At 37.6% G+C, this 14,911-nt stretch overlaps 1 pseudogene; it reads right to left on the bottom strand.

Moving 5' to 3' along the window:
* Positions 1–1,081: 1,081 nt before the first annotated feature.
* Positions 1,082–13,992, bottom strand: LOC130748673 (TMV resistance protein N-like; annotated as a pseudogene).
* Positions 13,993–14,911: the final 919 nt, after the last annotated feature.

Raw genomic sequence — 14,911 nt, forward strand, 5'->3', positions numbered from 1 at the left:
AGAGGTTGGTAAATTTGACAATTCTTTTTTATTTATAGTTGCGGGCACAGAAATTAATATGCACAAAATGATGAGGATTGAGGAGAAAACCACGTGAAATTATCCAATGCTACGGAAGATTTGATTTGTTGAGCAAGCAACATACTCAAGTCATGAATCATGGCCATGTCGTATTTAATTGAGAATTCCTAGTTATAGATAATAGCATGAAAGTATGAAACCTATTTTCTAATTTTAGGTTTTCGAAACTTCAAAGTTCAAACCCAATAGCTCAAACTTCAGACCTAATTGCGAAATCAATCGAGGTTTAGGAAATATTATGAAAATGAAAAGTAAAAGAGATTAATTAAATGATGTGGATAATATAAAAACACATGTTGCAATATGATTGATACACGAATGCAATGGGTGGTTTAACCCAATTTATACTATGGGTTATCTAGACAACCTCAATTGTATTGTATAAGCTTATACATCAATCCTCTCTTATATACATTAAAATGATGAATTTTTAATCCACCCTATAGATGATGGATAAGATATGATAATAGTGTGATGTATAAACTACTTGAATATATTTAATCAATCGCCACTACCACAACCCTCCACCACCACAATTGTCGCCACCACCATCCACCACCGCTGCCACCACCACCATTGCCACCTCCACCACTACTGCCACTGTTGCTGCCGCCACCACCACCCTCCACCATCACCGCTGCCGCCTCCATCACCCTATACCACTACCACCACCGTCGCCGCCACCACCACCACACTCCACCACTGCCACCGTCGTTGATATCACCACGACCACCGCTACCACCACCACCACCACTGCCACCACTACGCCCTCTACCACCACCGCTACCGCCACCACCATCCACCACCACCACTGTCTCCACCACTACCGCCACCACTATCCACCACCACCTCCACCATTATCACCTACCTATACCATCACTATTACCACCACCACTATATTCACCGAATTATACAGTGTATGACCAAACGCTGTATAGTATTAAAATTTTATCAGGCTTAATACAATCAGACATTAGACTATCAGGTCTTATACTATACATCATACCAAACGGGCCATTATATTCTAACACGTTCTTTCAAGCAAGAGCCCTTTGGACTTAAGCGTAGAAAAAAATAATTCTAAACAGTATAAAACTACTATAAATGTCTTGCTGAAGAAAAGAGATGCGTCCGTACCTTAAAAAGGGTTTACAACTCCTTAATTATGCTTGTCTTGTTTTGCAAACTTGTTTAGAAATTTCAAGTACTTGAAATAAATGCCCAGTTGATACGCATCAACCCATCTTTCAAAGAAATATTGATTCATTTTCTTCATCCCACCTCTTCACACAAACAGTAAAGTAACAGGAAGCATCTCAAATATTAGAAATCAAATCATTATAGATACAAGGGTTAAACCTGAAAACCGTCCCTAAACTTTAAGCGAGATTTGATTTCCGTCCCTCGCCGGAAAATCTTCCTAGCACCACCCTCAAACTACCTTTTTTGTTTGGAAACCGTCCTTGCCGTTAAAAAACTCCGGCCACCGTGGCCAGGTGTCCGTTTTGGACCTATGTGGACATGCCACGTCATTTAATGAAATGACGTGTTATTTTTTTTAAAATAAATTAAAAATATTTTTTATTATTTATAATTAAGCCTCCAAAACATTCCTAATTAAATTTCTAAACTCTAAAGTCTAAACTAATAATCACACTAAATCATAACCTTCATTTTATCTCTTCCTCTTTCAGAATTCAAAACCCAGAATCTTCATCCGTTCTCCATCATCTTCAATGATCTTCATCACCATCTTCACCATTAAAAACAAAAAAACCCAGAATATTGTCAATGCTTCAGCAACCTCACGAGAAGCAATTTCTCCTCCCCTTCAATGCCTACATCAACAATAATCCATCCACATCATACACTAAATGCTACCTCCAAGACGAACACAAACTGAGACGCAAGCTTGGTCGCACCATTTTCAAAATGGTTGCAGCCGAGACTTCCATGGTGCCAGTCCTCATTCTCTGCATCTCTCTCGATTAACCCAGATGGGAGATCGAAACCCAGAAATTGAAGAATTCTGGACAACGCCACTGAAGGTTGAAGAACGAAGCTGAAGATGCCCCATCTCGGAAAAAAGAACTAGCACGACCCAAACAATAAGCAACGCTGCTGGATCCTTCATCTCCTTATGGCAGGATTGGTTTTAGATTTGGGATTTTCTGGGTTTTGTGGATCTGAGTGTGGTGTTGTTGGAGGAGGAGGATGAGGGTGGATCTGGGATTTTCGAATGGAGCAAGGGAGGTTGTTTGGATCTGGGTTCGTGTGCTTTTTTCCCGACGCTAGAGCGAAGGCTCCTCCTCCTCCGCTGCATCTCATCTTATATCACGAATCTGGGTTTGTGGGTATTTTCCGGCGAGGATTCTAGCGTCCAGGTTGTCGTTCCCTCTCACCAGAGCTAAGGAATCTAGTGTCCAGGTTGCATTCTTAGGACTTTAGTAATTCTTCAATTTAAAATTACCAAACCGTGATGAAATTGGGTTTGTCTGTAAAGCCATTTGATTGTTAGTATAATAATTGTAATATTGTTTCATCCTCTGGTGTGTCATCTTATGCATGTTTTGAATTTTTTTTATAGACAATAAGAATTATATTGAATAGATATGTAGTTCACTATCTTCTCACGCTTCAAATTTTTGGGGGTTTTCTTAGATTGAGGTTATGGGAAATTTTTTGGAGAAGATGAAGAAGTGATGAACATAATGAAAAACCCAGAAATCGGACTAGAAGAATAAGAGAGAAGAAGAAATCGAACCAAAGGAAGAACCCTAATTTATGGGTTGGGTCTGAAGGAGGAAGATGATGGAGAGGGTTTTGATTTAGTGTTAGTTTTAGTTTAGAGTTTAGAAATTAAATTATGAATGTTTTGGGGGCTTAATTACAAATAAAAATATTTAGTTTTTTTTTAAAATTAACATGTCATTTAATGAAATGATGTGGCATGGCCACATAGAACGGTTGGGCACGACGGTCGGAGGCAAATCGCCGGCAATGACGGTTTTCAAACAAAAAAGGTAGTCTGAAGGTGGCGTTAGGAAGGTTTTTCGGCGAGGGACGGAAATCAAATCTCGCTTAAAGTTCAGGGACGGTTTTCAGGTTTAACTCTAGATACAAAGCTTCACTCTGTATATAGTAGCATACAATCATGAAGTCCAAAGGGAAATGAGTAACCAAGATCTATATTCGAAGTTATGGTTTAGAGGATGAACTAGTATAAACAAAATAAAAATATATACCGCAAATTAAATGGATGATAACCTTTTACTTATGGTAGATAGCTTCTTAGGAAAGCTTAGAAGGATTTCATAAACAAACAATGATGGGTGGGGTTGGTAGCTCATATGGTTGAGTTAAGGGTAATTGCAGGTGCAGGTGCAGGGTCAGGTTCGAACTTTGAGGAGGGATAATTTGTATTAATTTACTAACAATTAACATTTGCCTAAAAAAATAAAAAATAAATAAACAAACAATGATTCTTAACATGCAAATGATTTGCGAAACCAAAAAAAAAATATGGGTTTGTAGTACCTTAAAATGGGTTATGTCTCCTTCGCTGGTTAGAGAAGTAGCGAGACCAAATCAAGACAACAGCTAGACCGGTCAACCAGAAAGGCTTTGAAGTCATAATGGCTCGAACAGAGGAAGGAAGTATGGAGAAGAGTCTAACAAATCTCTAATACCATAAACAAAGAGAAACAGAACCTCGTGAGTGAAACAATAGAGAAGAAAAAAAAATTAAAGTTCAAAGGTGCTCATTCTAATCCATTCTAGTGTAGAACCAGTTCATTGTGTCCAAGGCAACGTCTATTGTTACTTGCATAAAAATAGATGAAAAACAACATTCATTTAGAATGTTCATAAGTTTAGACTATTGTTACTTACATTTTCATCATCACTGGAAATGGCAACATTCTTATCTGGCTCATGGTAGTGCTCTGCCTTTTTGTCAATTGGTTCATCATATATGAGATAAACAACTGTCTTCTTCACAATGAATCCATTCTCAAAAACAACAACTACCTTCACTTCATTACCAGGTTCTATATTTGATACTACTTTCTGCCACTCCTCATCATCGAAGGAATCTAATGCATCTTTCTTATAGAGCTGAATGGTGTTCTTTGTGCAATTTATCACCAACAAATTTTTCAGGCCTTCTGTTGTGATGTTGTCTGGGGATGAAGAATAGACAATGCACATGATTGCCTTCAAGTTACGCCCATCCACTTGAGGGACTTCAAAAGCTACAGAAGAACATCCACTATTGAATGTAAACCAAGCAGGAGAGTTGTCACTTGGAAGTAAATCCGACCCAATGGGGTACATTTTCTGCACAGTGAACATTTATAAAAATGATTCTATAACTTATTAAAATGAATATGAGTGAGTAAAGAGTCTATAAAATTATTTAAATTGTAATTTATAGCACAAACTCATTTGAATTTCTAAAATAGAACATTATAAGACAATGGTAGCGTGTGTGTAAAGAGGAGTAAGAGAACCTGTAAAATGATTTCTGTGAGGATATTGGTGATACGACTGTTCATTCCCATTTGTATCAAAAGAGAAGTCGAGGAATTTTTTGACCCTGAAATGTGAACTTGGCTGTGACAATCAATTAAAGCAGAACTATTGTTTGAGACATGAGATGTGCTTGGTGTTCCTGCCAATTGATCTGCACAATTTGTGGTTCTTAGTGTATCCAAAATTCTTTCTACACTTTGATTCAGCTGAACTTCTGAGTCGCACTCCACCCAAAGGCGTTGAAGCTTGGAAAGATCTTTAAGACCATAGGACCTACTTTTTTCTTCATCCAAGAGGTTAAGGGACATCCCTGCAGCAGATGTTTGAACTTGGAATAACATATTATTAGTTGGTGAAATCCAAGACTGTATAATTGATGGAAATACATCGCGTGAGAATCCTTCATAGCCGCACAAAGAAATATATCCAATGCTTTTTGATCTCACTACAGCAAAGGGAACTCTTGTTATACCACTTTTATCTGCAACCAAGGTGGTTAAAGATACCATCTGTTCTAAATCCTCGTCCAAATTGTCAATTTTTGAACATCCAGACAAAATGAGAGTTTTCAACGACTTCAACTTATAGATGCTTCTTGGAAGTGAATGAAGGCTTGTACAATTCTTCAAATTTATGAGAAGCAGTTTTTGGAGATTTCCAATAGTATGAGAAATCAAAGACAAACTAGTACAACCTTTCAGTACTAACTTTTCAAGATTTGGTAAGTGTGAAAAGTCCGGAGTTTGTCTCAAGTTAGGAGAATGACTAAGATTCAGAAATTTTAGGTTCTTCAGCATCTGGTGGAAAGAAATTTCAAACCACTTGTTAGAAAAAAAACTCAAGTGAAAACTTTAACCCGCCATTAGATATATATTAGAAATTAAACTTGGCAGTTGGGATTGCCAAACAGGTTGTCTTCCTATTAGTACAATAAATAGCTAGGTACCATTCCATTGTAATATGCAGAGTGCGTGAGATAGAGAATAACAAGAGAAAATTTGAGAGAATGCTCTAACTAGCTTAGTTAATTCCATCATCAAACTAATACTCTGTTAATATTTATGTATGTAATTACTTCAAACTTCAAAGACAGATATTTAAAATCAGTTACTGGGTGAAACATCATCATCATTTTTGCTCCAAGCTAGACCTCACTTTCCAACCAGCTTATATCAAATTTTCCAAATTCTAAATATATAAAAAATTATTTATAACTCATACCTGAGACTTCTTCCAAACTTGTTCTAGATTGGAATATTTGAAGTCAATGGCAACTAAACTTTTTTGGTGAAAGTCTGGTGGTGTATATTTTAAAGGAAATCTATGCCAGGAAAGCCATCTAAGATCTTTTGAAAGATATGCATAATCTCCATCAAGTTGTACACCAGTAAGTTGAAGGAATCGAAGTTTATCCATCTTCTCAAATGCTTTGGCTTCCAACTTATAAGTTGCATCCTTTTCTGGAGACTTCAAAGTCAGTCCGTGAACATTCAGTGTTCTCTGTGAAACAAAAATCTACAGAAAAAAAAAAAGACACATAGCTTAGGTAAATGGTATTTAAAAATCTACTGGAGTAACTGAATACAACTAAGAGGTTTGAAGCCCATAATATGTTACTGGGAAGCAAGTAGCACAAGACGATTCATAATCAAGATAATATTCACATTTACTGAGAAAATAGGACAAGAGATATCTGGGTCATCAAAGGTCAATTAGCATCCACTGACTTTAGAAGCAAAAATAAAATACATACAAGAAGTTCTTACAGCATCTTTGGATAATACAAAATCCACATCCTTGTAGCGACATAATCTACTAGGCTCCTTGCCCTCTTCAGCTGATTTCTTGCGGACGATTTCTCTTCCCATGTCTAGTAGCAAATCATGCATTCTGATCCTGTTCTTCCTATCAATAGTTACAAGGCATTGTTGTACGAGGACATTTATTCCAATTTCTGCAAAATGACCGCAGTCATTTAATATCTCAATCACTTCATCTTGTTCCATTCCAATAAAGAAAAAAGCTATATCAAGGAATATTTCTTTAACATCATCATCACTTAAACCGTCAAAACTTATTCTAAGCTGCTTTATTACTTTTTTATCTGGAATCATTTTGAGTTTCTCCAGTACACTCTTCCACACTGTTACCCTCCTCCTAGTCAACAAAAAGGACCCAATTACTTGAAGAGCTAGAGGCAACCCCCTACAGTATTTAACTACATCACTAGAAAGATCAGCAAAACCTTCTTCAGGACTTGGTTGCTTAAATGCATGCCAATTAAAAAGCTCTAGAGACTCCTTCTCATCCATTTCTTTTATTTTATACACAACTTCAACTCCAAACTCCTTTTTAACTATATTTTCATCTCTTGTTGTGATGATTATTCTACTTCCGTAACCAAACCATTCATGACTTCCGCACAATGCATTCAATTGTTCTTCCTCATTCACATCGTCAAGCACAAGAAATATTCTCTTTTGACTGAGTCTTCTCTTAAGTTCTTCTTTTCCTGATTCAACTGTGTCTATCTTTATCTTTGTTGTTTTGTAGATATCAGAAAGAAGCTTTTGTTGCAAAGAAACTAGGCCATTATTTTGTTCGCAAACTTCTCTGACATTTAGGAGGAAGCTCTTAGCCTCAAATTCACGACGAATTCGATTATACACGGCCTTGGCAATGGTTGTTTTACCCATCCCCCATATCCCAACTACTAGAGGATCTTCGGATTGTTTGCTTTTTAAGAGTTGAATCACATTTTGAACGCGAGCTTCCACCCCCACTGGGTGGTCGGCAACGATAATGTATGTCTTGCCTAGCAAATCAGTAACATTTTCAACTACTTTCATGATATCCTCACTTTCATTCCTGTAAAAATATATGAGCCTTAGAATAAATACGCATAAACTATTGGTGCTATTATATTGCCATTTTGCAATCTGTGCTGGTAACAAAAGAAGAGAATTAATTATGAAAAACTGATAGGTCCGCATGTATCCTTTTGAAATGTGAACATATTCACGGTAGTGACTACCAGAAATTTTAAAAATTTTAAGAGGCTAGTGCTACATATGGCAAACTAAATTTCCATGATTTTAGAGGGACCAAAAACATATGTAAGCCTAAAACATAATAAAACAGTAAGTACTTCCTCTGTTTTAGAAAAATTGTTGTTTAAGGTTGTGATACAAAGAGTAAGATGATAACTATTGATAGTGCAATGTTACTAAAAACATACTATTTAATCTTACTAGCAACTATTAAATTCTATATTAGATATAAATGAATGTAGTTGATAGCAGGGTCGGCCCTGGGCATGTGCAGGCAGACCCACAGTCCAGGGCCTGCAAAAAGAAAGGGGCCCCAAAAAAAAATCTCATTAAACTTTTCAAAAAAAAAATGTAGTAGTTGCATTCAAAGCCAGTTATGCACTTATGTATTTAAGAGCTTAATTAGCATTGAAATGTGGAAGTTTCCCTTGGGTTCTTCTACCTAATTCACTAGATAAGTGGATATTAATTGGTGAACCAACAAACTTTTTGGAAAAATCAAAGAGCGGCTAAAACAACAATCTTTGTGAAACGAAGAAAGTATATAAATATTAAACTCAAATTAACTCACTTGGAATTTATCATGACAAGACCTGCCATGCCACCAACTTCAAGGAGTGCTGTCCTCCAATTCTTCACCATGACTTCATCCACTGAGGGTTTTGTAATAAGATCATCAAAAGCTTTTCCAAAATCACCTCTCTGATGACGTACATTTGAGGGATCTACCTCATAGAACACTGGCAAAACCACCAGACCCATGGTTCTGCGAGTTTCCATAATGTTCTCCAACTCTAGCATGCACCATTTTGAATTAGCATAATATTTTGAAAAAACAATGATAGAAATTCTAGAACTTCTGATAGCCCGTAGTAGTGAGACGGAGATCGTATCCCCCCTCTGAATCTCATCATCATCTCTGAAAACATTAATCCCGGCATTTTGAAGAGAGGCATAGAGATGTGAAATGAATTTTGCACGACTATCTTCCCCTCTGAAACTCAAGAACACATCGTAGATCTTTGGCTGAAATTGAAATGTAAAAATCAAAGAGAGCACTTAGATATAGCTTGATTGACATGAAATATGAGGTCTAAAGACCTGCAATTTGTTACTAGATGAGTGCATCACTCTCTTTGTCACTCTCTTTCTAACACAATCTTTGATTTGTTAAAATCCATGTAGATGCCACCAAATATGGAGTTAAACCCACATAATTTCGTGAACCTACATAGATTTTGTCCAATAAATAATAAAATGTTAGAAATAGAGTGTTGTTGTTACTTAACTTTAAATTAAGAACAGATTTTGAAGTTCTTGTGATAATTATGAACTCACTAATAATACTGTCCACCTTGCTTTCTCTAGCGTACGTTATTCTTTCAATAACAAAAACTTTATAATGTGCATTAAGTAAATTAAGCCTAAGGAACCTGCAGTACCCGGCTACGCACCTGATCAGCCACTTGCTTTGACTCCTCCCTTTGAATTTCTCTTCCCATTTGTTGCAGCAGTATGTGCATTCCAAGCTTGTTGTTCTCATCAACAGTTACAAGGCTTTTGTCTTGAAGAACACTTATAGCAACCTCTGTTGGAGATGTATACTTCTGTATCACTTCATTTCGATCCATCCCAATATAGAAGCATGCTATATCAAGGAATACAATTTTCTCCATATCTTGTAAATCATCAAAACTTTTTTCTAGAATTTTTTTTACTTCGGGAATAAGACTTCTTTTGATATTCTGTAACAAACTCTCCCAGGCATCTCTGTACCTTCCAAACATTAAGGACGCAAGGCCTCCAAGAGCAAGTGGCAATCCCCCAGCATGAGCAACTATTTCTGTAGAAATTTCATCAAAATTTTCAAGAGGACTTGCGTTATGGAATACACGCCAACTAAAATACTCAAGAGAGTCCTTTTGGTCTAATTCTGGCACTCTATACACATGATCAACTCCAAGCATCATGAGTAGCCGCCTATCTCTTGTGGTGATGATGATTATGCTACCTGAGCCAAACCATTCGCGACTTCCACACAAAGCATTTAGCTGCTCCGGCTCAGTCACATCGTCAAGTATAACAAGTACTTTTCTCTCTTGAAGTCTTTCCCGCAATACCTTTTCTCCTGACTTAATTGTACCTATCATTGTTTTTCTTGTTTTGCAGATATGAAAAAGAAGCTGTTGCTGTAAAGAAACTAAGCCATTATGTCTTTTGGCAACTTCCCTGACATTTCGGAGGAAGCTCTTAGCCTCAAAATCACGACCAATTTGATTATAAACAGCTTCGGCAATGGATGTTTTACCAATCCCTACCATCCCCCAAATCCCTACTAGTAGAGGATAGTCTGATTGATGGCTCTTCAGTAATCCAATAACATCTTGGACGCGAGATTCTACCCCCACTTGATGCCCAGCAAAGATCCACTCTTTGTAGTCTTTCAAATCTGTTTTAACACGTTCAACCGTTTTCTTCACATCCACGATTTCGCCCCTATAAAATACGAGCCAAAGAGTAAGTGGTTGGTCTTGTCTTTGACATGCACCCGCATCCCAAATGAGGGATTTAGATCCTCTCTATCTCGAATGATGTTTCATTTCTAGTCTCATCAGTGAATTTGTGATACGTCAATTAAAAATACTCACATGAGCTTGTAAATGTCATATTAATACATTATATAAATGTATCCCAATTTCATTGGTTGAAATCAGAAATAAGACACCAATTCGGAACAGAGAATTTTGATCAGAGAATTTTGATCCCGCAAATGAGATAAGTGACATTAGAAGAAAATGAAGAAACATGAAATATGTTATATGTCATATGTTCTTTTATAGACAAATGCTAGTTGTTAATAATGTTAGTAAATTAGTCATCCCCAGGGTTCGAACCCTGGACCCTTCACCCTTCATCTCACCCATCACTTATGTCTCTAACTCTTACCACTTGAGCTATCATTTTGAGACAGTTATATATGATGTGGAATGATATACAATAAGAAGGGCGAAAAAATAATGAGGTAGATGGGAAATATTTATATAAAAGGGAATTGCTTGCAACATTCTATCTTTAATTAGTAAAAATATATGTAGGGTTTATTAAATTATAGGATTAATTGTAGTTTTGTCCCTGATTTAACACGATTGTGCAAAAGTGGTCATAACGGAAAAACTGATGTGACCTTCATTAATTGACACGACACCTCATGTCTGTCGTCCATATGGATAAATAATTATTAAAACATTATTTCTCTTCCTAACTCTTGAAATCATTAAGTTAAATAATTAAAATTTAAACAAATCTCTAATCGTTAAATCTCTAATCTAAATCCAAATTAAAAATCATCCCTCTTCAATCTCTGTCTACAAAACAAAATCTTCATCTTCAACCTCTTCTTCTCCTTCTTCCTTTCTCCACCCCACCATCTTCTTCCCTCTCACCTCCATCCTTCACCACCACCACCACCACCAATCACAACACCACTAACAATCACACCCAGAAACTGGAGGTGAAGAAGAAGACACCACCACCAATCACAACCATCATCATATCCCACCATATCCTCATATTTGCAACCCCACCACCATCCTGATGAACCTCTATCTAGCCAACTCAATTACCTACAATCCGAAGAAACCCTAAAAATTGAAGTTCTCAACTTAACATGAAGGATAAAATCTGAATGTTGGGGTTGAGATCTATAGGCGAAAAACTGGTTGAGGAAAGAGACGAGGGAGCACGAGATCAACAAATCTTCATCACTGGAAAAAACCCCAGACCGGAGAGAACACGGAGAGGAAGAGATCGAGATTTTGCTTAAAATCGATAAACCAGAAACCGTTCCTCGCCATCATTCATCATTAGAGTTCGTCGTCGTCGTTCGTTCATCGTCTCTCTGTCGCTTGCATCATCACATTTCTTCCCCCCCCCCACTTTTTTTCCTTCGCTTCTGTATGATTTTTGGTTTGGGGTTTGCATTAGGATTGGGGTATTAGATATGGGTTCAAGTGAGAAATTTGGGATATGGGTTCTAATTGAGAAATCTGGATCTGAACTCTTAAGTTTGAGCTTTTGACTCCCTCTCTTCTTGGGCTTTGCTTGAAAAATCTGGGATTAGTGATTTGTTGAGTGCTTTAGGTTCGAAGGGTTCCTGGGATTAAGGTGTTGAGGTTGAAGGTTGGTGTGGTGGTTGAACCCAAGTGGAAGAAGGTTCTAGAATGTTGGTGTGATGGTGGATCTGTTTTACTTTTGTTCATGGGCGGAACCATGTGTAGGCTATGTGTGGCTTTAGCCACACCAGATTTTGAGTTTTTTTTTTTTTTTAATTTCGTATATAGCGGCGGTTTGGCATCCGCTGCTAAAAGTTTTGTGTTGATGTATGGCAACGGACGAAGCGCCGCCATAGCTTAATAAGTAACAAACCAAAATTCACGCTTAACATTAAATTAGAACGCGGTTTTTTTTTTCTTTTTTTTTCCTTTCTTTCTTCTATTGTTGCTTTCGGCATTCATCAACTTTTAAAACCTTTTTCCCCAAAAATTGAAAACCCACCAATCTTCACCTTCCTAAATTTCTAATCGCATGGATATATAACCCTGATCACCACACCAATCAACCACAATTCAAGAGGAAATTCAATTGATTCATTGTCTCTCAGGTAAATAAACTTCGTAATTCACCTTACTACGCTACACAGAATTCATGTTGGATGATTTTTTCCTATTTCTATTTTTTTTAATTTTCAATTTTCAAAGAATGTTTTTGGTTTATGAACTTGTTGCACGCGTTGAGTTGGATCTACTTTTTCGGTGAGAATTTTTGCTTATGAACTCAGCAGATTTGAGTTATTTGATGGAACCATGTTGGGTTTGGAGCTACCTCCGTTTGTTTTTGCTGATGGGTTTTCCCGTTTTGATTGTTTATTCGTGCCCGCAAATTTTGGAATGTTAAATCAGCAGCATTGTAATGTTTTCTCCCAAAAAAGCAAAATTTGTCCTTTTTACTGCACAAATTAGTCTGAACTTTTCATGGTTGAATAAACTTTTGTGTTTTTCATGTGAGATTATAGCTACTTCTTGCTTGCTACCTAATATAATTTATACTTTGTATTTTAGCCTAAAATTTCTTTTATATTTAGCCACACCAATATATAATGTCTGGATCCGCCCCTGCTTTTGTTACAGGTTTTTTATGATGATAGTTGTTCAAAGAGGTGATTTATGGAGAGGAGGTGCGAAGGAGATGAGAGTTTCATAATGGGTTTTGTTAAAAGGGGCTAGAAGAAGAAGTGTGGTTGGGAAGGGAGTGATGGCGGTGCTGTGATGGTGGTGGTGAGGGACGGTGGTGAGAGGGAAGAAGATGGTGGAGTTGAGGATGATGCATGGCATAACAATTTCTTAAAATATGATAATTAGTGTTTAAGTGGTATAATAGATGACACTTAAGAAAAAAAAATTACACATAAGCAAAATCCGTTAGTCAACTCACGAAACTGGATTGAAGGACCAGTTTAGCTCACGACATAAACGTTAGAGGCATTGACCGCTGATTTTAAAATTTTAGGCTCACTATTGTACAATCATGTTATATCAATTAAGGATTAAAACTGCAATTAAGCCTAATTATATAGCATCACTCTCAATTTGGTGCGATTTGCGTGAGTTTAACCGATCAAGTAAAATAGAGTGTTAGTGGCACTACTCTATTTAAAAATCACATTTGCTAAATAGTAAACAAGCACCAAATGACTATGGAGTATGAACTGATGATATAACTTTATTACCTTAAATCCACAAAGGAAAACTCTAGCATTTTGGTGGCTTTTCTTAGAGCTCGCCTCCAACTCTTCAACGTGTCTTCCTCCACTGTGATCCTCTGAACAAGATCATCAAAAGCCTCTCCAAACGCACCTTGCTGCCGAGATACATCAGAGCGATCTACTTCATAGAATAGAGGGAAAACATTCTGAAATATGGTTCTGCGACACTCCATTATTTTTTCCAACTCTTGCAGACACCATTCAGAGGCACCATAATTTCTTGAGAAAACGATGATTGAAATTCTTGACACTCCGATCGCATGAAGCGCTGAGGGTACGTGTTATCTGATCTCCACTTCTGAGCTCATCATCATCATCCCTGAAAACATGAACTCCAGCCTCTGTGAGAGAGGTGTAGAGAAGTGAAGAAAAAGATTTAGCAGAGTCATTAACACAGTAGCTCAAAAAGACATCGTAGATCCACTTTGGACTGGGATTAGAACTTGAGGAAGACATGGGATGAATTAGGTGAAAGGAAATGAAGGACTTTTTGAATATGCAGAGGAAAGGGAGATGGTACCAAACCTTTTTATTGCCAACTCCTGCCGCACAGACCAAATCAAAGTCGTCGTAAAATAGTATATATAAGGCTTAATTCCACTTTGAGCCCCTGATGTTTTCAAAATGTGCGATTGACACCCCCCGTGTTTAAAACGTGCGGTCAGGGCCCCTAACGTTACAGAAACGTTAACTTTGGGCCCTTCCGTCCACTTCCGTTAGTTGACCAAACGGAAATGCTGACGTGGGACCCTTTAATTAATAAAAAAATTCATTTTTCTAATAAAACATATTAAAACATGATAATAATTTTTTTTAATTTTGGTAAATTAACCTAAATCCCTTTCAACCTTAATTTAACCCCAATTTGAACCCTAATCCAATCTGACCCATTCCCAATTTCATATCAATTGCTTCTTCTTCTTCAACAAATGCACAAATGAGTTGGAGAAGAAGAAGAAGGAGGAGGATCGGAGATGAAGGAGTAGGAGATGATGTGATGATTTGGAAGAGAAAAATTATGATGATGATAAATTCTGGAAAAGCTTCATGATGAAGATGAAGGAGTAGGAGATGGTGGGAAGGGAAAATAGTGAAGAGGGAAAATAGGAGATTTGGGAAGGGAAAAACTTTCAGATCTGGGAAGATGGTCGGCGGCGAAGCTGGATGGGGCGCCGACGAGGCCGCACCACCACCACTAGTGCACCACCAATTCTTCTACCTCCTACTCCTCTTCCATCGCACCACCACAACTACCGCACCACCAACCCACTCTCCTCTTCTTCCTCCTCCTCCTCCATCCCACCAACCACCGTCACAACCAAACCCCATCACCTCCAAACCTACGCCCTCGTGAAGTCCCTGTCACCGTCCAACAAGAGGAGCACCTCGTCCTTCACCTTCAGGTCCTCCTTCAACGCCTTCATGA

Source organism: Lotus japonicus, chromosome 3 (genome assembly GCF_012489685.1).
Source record: "Lotus japonicus ecotype B-129 chromosome 3, LjGifu_v1.2".
Taxonomy (NCBI): domain Eukaryota; kingdom Viridiplantae; phylum Streptophyta; class Magnoliopsida; order Fabales; family Fabaceae; genus Lotus; species Lotus japonicus.